This window comes from Mytilus californianus, unplaced genomic scaffold, assembly GCF_021869535.1.
Source record: "Mytilus californianus isolate M0D057914Y unplaced genomic scaffold, xbMytCali1.0.p SCAF_12, whole genome shotgun sequence".
Taxonomy (NCBI): Eukaryota; Metazoa; Mollusca; class Bivalvia; order Mytilida; family Mytilidae; genus Mytilus; species Mytilus californianus.
Genome location: NW_026262604.1, coordinates 37,064,030 through 37,069,970, shown reverse-complemented (window position 1 = coordinate 37,069,970; position 5,941 = coordinate 37,064,030). Strand labels below are relative to the sequence as shown.

Below are 5,941 nucleotides of genomic sequence, written 5' to 3'. Positions count from 1 at the left end.
TTTGTTTAGGGGCCAGCTGAAGGACGCCTCCGGGTGCAGGAGTTTCTCGCTGCATTGAAGACCCATTGGTGGCCTTCGGCTATTGTCTGCTCTATGGTCGGGTTGTTGTCTCTTTGACACACTTCCCATTTCCATTCTCAATTTTAAACATGTGAATAGTAGTTTTTTTTTACATTTTAGGAATTAAAAGTAAAATAAAAATTTGTAAATTATATGTCTTGTTTCAAACTATAAAATAAAAGACTTAGTGATCTTAAATTACTAATTTCAGTTAAAAGGTTCAGAAATAAATGATATATAATTTGGATAAAAGTTTGGATGCAAAAATATATAGATTTATATTTTTACTATTCATATTATTTTGGTATTGGCTAAATTTATTCCTATAAGTACTTTCTAAATTCATTTAGATTAATTTGCAAATAACAAATGAATTTTATTGAAATGTATTGTTTTTCCTTTTTTAATTTGGTTATAGTTTTAATTCAGCTGTAAAACCAATAATTAAAGACAAAATTGCATTTTTTCAAATGCATTTTTTCCCTTTTAATGATTGAAAAAGGGTTTTTGAATTATGAATGAAGGGGTAATGAACAAGAGTTCTGCTCATGATTCAGTTCAAAGGAACTGGTTATTTTTTTTTGAAAAATTTAACATAAAATTTATTTCATGTAAATGCACTTTGCAGAATATTCTGTATACCAGATATAATCTAGTAAATTTAATTTATTTCATCTGGATTTTTTTAAAGGATGATAAAGATCATTAATATATTTTTTTTATATTATTTTTTGCTAGTTAAATTATCCGAATAAAATATCCTCTGGATAATGTTAGAACAGTATGGACAAAAAATATATTTCTGTGGTTTCAATTTTAGATAAAATAAATAAATAAAAAAAACAATGTTTTTTTTCATTGACATATATTTAGAAACAATTATTTAACCTGAGATATGTGGTTTAACATGTCTCTGATTAATTCAATTAAAAATCACAACTATGAACTTTTGAGAAAATAAGTATGACATTTTTCATGTGAAGAGTAACTGAAATAAAAACCATGATTCCATGAAATATTTTTCAATCCATTCTAAGACTTACAAATATCAGGAGTTTATCTACCGTTAAAACTGGTGGACGTGTTAAATGCAAACAGTCAGCTTCTAGAGACCACAATTTACTTCTATTAAATACACAAATTTGTAACAGATGAGGGGCATGATGATCTCTGTTTATATCCTGACGGGACTAACCTCCTTCTAATTAGTTATCAGATAAACTACAGACAGACACGATATTTAACAAATGACCGCTTTTCAATGATATTTTTATAAACTGAAACTCACATTTTTATTAAACTTTCCATTTTGTGCCAGTAACACTGCTTACAAAGCAATAATAAGGGGAAAACATTTGTTCAATCAGTCATTTGTGATCACCATCGTATTGTTGTTGTTTTGGGATCGAGTTATTCCCCTTTTAATGTCCTATTTTTCGACTTGTTGAATCGTCACTATTTCGTGTGTCATTTCAATTTACATTTATTTATTTTCAAATGTCATTTCCGCGGCCCGTATTTTCATCTTTCACCACACCAAATTTGCAATGAATATTGTATTTTCAGCCTTTTAATAATAACGTAGGGAAAGTTTGGAACCTGTCGCATCAAAGGGTATGCTTGGTTTAGAATGGAAAACAGGTTAAATGTCTTTACTCAGCCTTTTTCGTGACGTCAATGCCGTTTCCAAAAAATACTATTTTTTGAATGGAAAAGCACGTGAGCTTTGTCGCATTTTCGACGCCATTATGAGAATTGCTGCCCGGCTGCAAAGGGATAACTCGAAATGATAATGAACTGGCAAAAAAGAAAAACGACGAAAAGACAACCAACAGTACCTAAAACACAACATAGAAACTAAAGACTGAGCAACATCAAACCTACCAAAAAAATAACTGGGGGTAATCTCATTTGCTCCAGTATAATAAGCAGATCCTGCACTACGTTAAAAAATCTCTTATCTATTGACAAGATAAGAGTGGTTTAAACCACATATATTTAACTGCGACATCAAAAATTTGATAGTGACTCTATTTTTGTGAGAACTTCTTGAGAAGATTTCGTTCTTGAAATGGTTGGCAGTAGTACCAATCAGGTATCAAATAGTATGTATTTGTTATCATTAGTTTTTGCTCTCTTGAAATTCACGCGTTCACAATAAAAATGAAAACAACTTGTTAAAAAATGTCAGGCTTCCGAAGCATTTTTCTGGATTAATCTTCATCAGGAACTGTCACGGACAGTTTAAGAAAGGTTTGTTATAAATCATATCAATACAAATAACCTGACTACTACGCTGATGATAATCTCTGGGATTGATAATCAACGAGCAGCGGTACCGACACAGTGCTGTAAAACGAAAACAACACGTTTTAAACTTCTTGCGTCCGTATAAATCTGTAAATTACATTTTGTTAAAGTTTTGACCAAATAATATTTATCACTGCTTTTGATGAAGTAGTTAAATGATGAAAATAAGTGTTTACTGGACATTTGGTAATCGAAAACGATGACTTTTGTTTGTGTTTTTTTTTTTAAATTTTAGGCGGTGAATGAACAAACTCAAATGGGTTATTCCTAGGTTACTGAACTGTTGGTAATGGAAAACTCTACATGCGCCAACGATTACCGTTTTATTTTTGTTGTTGTTCTGTGGGTTTTTGCTATTAGTTTTGTATTATTTTATTGATGAATGGTAATATTGTAAGTTTGCAGTCTTTTGAACGTTATGTTGAATAACGATAGCATAAACTAATAACTCTAATGTATTCAGCTAGGTAGTTGATTCAATTCAATATCACTGATGAATGTTCTTTTGTGCAAAAAAATAAGGAGATGTGGTCATATTGTTAAAGAGACAGCTATGCACTAGAGTCTAAATAAGGTGGACGGAACTAACTATCAGTGACCGTACGGCTCACAACAATGAGGAAAAACCATAGAGCATAGTAATCTATAAACCCCTACAAGGTAGGCTATACAATGTGTTGTGTCTTTTTTAATTTTGTTAATTGATTTTTATGCATTTATCATTACGAATGACAGGAAATGCGAGGTACATGCAAATTATGACAATAAGACAACAAACCAGTCAACACAAATGAAATCTTCATTTGCCCCTGAGTTGATTCAACAAAGGATAGATTTAATGTTGCATCTGTTTAATACACGCATATGTGCATTACATATAAAATAAATGATCAATATTCATTGGCAGTCTTTGATTCCTTATTCCGTTTAACAAATTTGCTGGCAGCAATGTTTTAACATAGATCTACCATGGCCACCCTCTAGTCATGTCCCGATCAATAGCCTTTGCATTGTTTGATCTGAAACTATGGATCTTCCTTGCTGAAAAGGAACACCAGTATTGTTATCTATTTTTATACATGTTATATAAACCATATTTCCTAATGATTTTGATTGATTCTCAAAAAAGGAACGAATTGCGGTATATTGAAAGGTTTTTGTCTTACCTAATATACAACCATGCCTATCGTTTTGATAAATCAACTTTCAAATCACCAAGAATCGTTCGTTATCTTTAAATAAATATACAAATGGTGACATATTGTTCTAATTGTCTCAATCGTTCAGAAGAGTAGTTTTCCTGAGTCATTGTTTTTTTTTCTTGAATGTTAAATGCAATTTATGTTATTAAGACGACGTAATAGTTCATGGGAAACGTTCCCGAAATCAATTCAATATACAACTAAACATGTCGCATGTAGTAGATGATCTGCCTACTCTTCCAGATTACTGTAGAGCAGCCCCACTTTTGGTGGCGTTGTAAATTTGTTTTCGACTCATGAGTTTGAATATTCCTTTGATACTTTCAGCCTATTTAGTACAACTGAAACTCTCTACCGTCAAGCTGCGCTTTAGTTTTCTCTTTATTTATTGAACACATGAACCTGCAGTTGTAAACTTAATATCATAAGAAAAATCTTTATAAATCTTTAAGCCTATATTTATTCAGTGAAGATCTGGCTCAAAGTAACTGTAAGCGTATCATCGTTTGCATTGGCAAATGAAATAACTTTTTAATAGTATGCGGTTTTAGCACTAAACCTGCAAAAAGTGGAATATTATAGTTTTATCAGGAATATCATCAAGTAGCCTCACCTTCGTTGTTCATAGCGTTATTACAAGTTGCGCAACATATTCGTTTTATGTCATTGTAATCACAAAATTTGTGTAAGGCATCACATCTTGGTCCAGATTCGTCGACACATCTTTCATCTGAAAATTATACATCATTTACACATTAACTAATTAAACAAGTGTATCTTGAATTCACACACGTAGATTTCTTGTGGAGTTCAATAAATATATTGGTTATTTTTTTGTTTTTGTTTTGTCCACAATAAGCACATGATAAGATTATCATCCGAACGTTAGGTTCCTAAATAAATTAGATAACGACTGGAGGTAGAAATAAATGTTTATGAAATTCAATCTTAATTTAATAAAATGAAACCGACATTTTTTATTCTAGGCAGTTTTTTGAAGCGTTTAATTTGCACCATTTACATATTTTGAACTAAAGGCTAATTCTATTCACCTTGTATAAAACTATCGTACACGCCTTATCATTTTGACATTTCTGAGTCAGGCCTCGTTTCAGTTTTGGCCTTATAAGTGGCAGATGGATTTTGACCATTTTTGAGTGTCACGACATTGTACAAAGAATCAAATTAGACAGTACAACCATGCTAGCGCACCAATATTTATAAATATTTCAATCTTCGTGAAAATTAACTGCAATAAAAAAAAACCATTATTGTTCGATACTATATTTAGATGGGTGATGCAAAGTTTTATTTAGAATACTGTAAAGTGGAATTTACAGCCACCAAATTCTGTGCCTGTCCCAAAACAGCATCCCATTTTATTGAAGTCGCTGTCTATCAATTGTTTTTCCTGTTCATTGTTTTGTACGTGAAATAAAATGAAATTATTGTTTTTATCATACGTTGAAACAAACTTAAAACGAGCAAACCAAGACATTCACACTCTAAAAAAAAACCGATCAAAATCAGGTTAAACGAATGAACACTAAGACTATATTCACGTTACCATAGATAAAAATAAATGAATTATGTTGTAAATCTTACAAGGTAACCTATTTTGCGGGAAAATGTGAAAAAAAAAAATTTTTGTGTGAGAAACATTATGGCTCGTCACATTAACATCTTCTAAGAAATTCCATTTTTCACTGCTATGCAGATAAACTTACATTTGCGACACGGCCGAGGTTTTGTATGCCTAAATTGATAAATGAAGTTAACAAAAATATGAATCGGTACGTTATGAATTATTTACTTAATCACTACAATATGCATAGGTTCATTTGTCCATCAATGTACACAGATAATCGGTGGGAAAATATATAAAAAAAAACCAACTTACTGGATTCTCCGACCAGCCTCAAATCTGCTTTTCTATTTCTTAATTGTAGACCAGGAAAACCAAAAATGTCTCCGATTATCAGCAAACTACACAACAATGTTACCCAAACTCTTCCCATTATGATACAGTGTATAAAATCTTCTTGTTAAAATAAATTTTAACATATATCCATCATTATATACACCTTCACAAAGTTTGACCACAGCTAATAATGGTTGTTATAACATTGTGTTTCACACAGCCCCTGTCTAATTGTGGTTGAAGCTTAATTTCTTCTTCAATGAAGAAATCAGTACCACGATTATATGTAGCTTTCCTTTGAGTTTTTCCTTCATCTCAATTTAATGTTTTGTCAAAGTAGTGAAAAGAAAAAAATATTCTTATTGTTGTAGAAATAAATTACCTTAACATATTATTATCACCTTCAACAACAGTAGTCATTATCAGGTTTGATTCATTTTCAACTTTT

General features: G+C 31.2%; 1 long non-coding RNA gene across 1 annotated transcript; it reads right to left on the bottom strand.

The window, feature by feature from the left end:
* Nucleotides 1–3,270: 3,270 nt before the first annotated feature.
* On the bottom strand, nt 3,271–5,660 carry LOC127721768 (uncharacterized). Its single transcript, XR_007991443.1, has 3 exons — nt 5,473–5,660; nt 4,186–4,302; nt 3,271–3,411 (listed from the first exon to the last, which is right to left on the bottom strand). It is a non-coding gene; the product is annotated as an uncharacterized LOC127721768 (long non-coding RNA).
* Between the last annotated feature and the right edge of the window lie 281 nt (nt 5,661–5,941).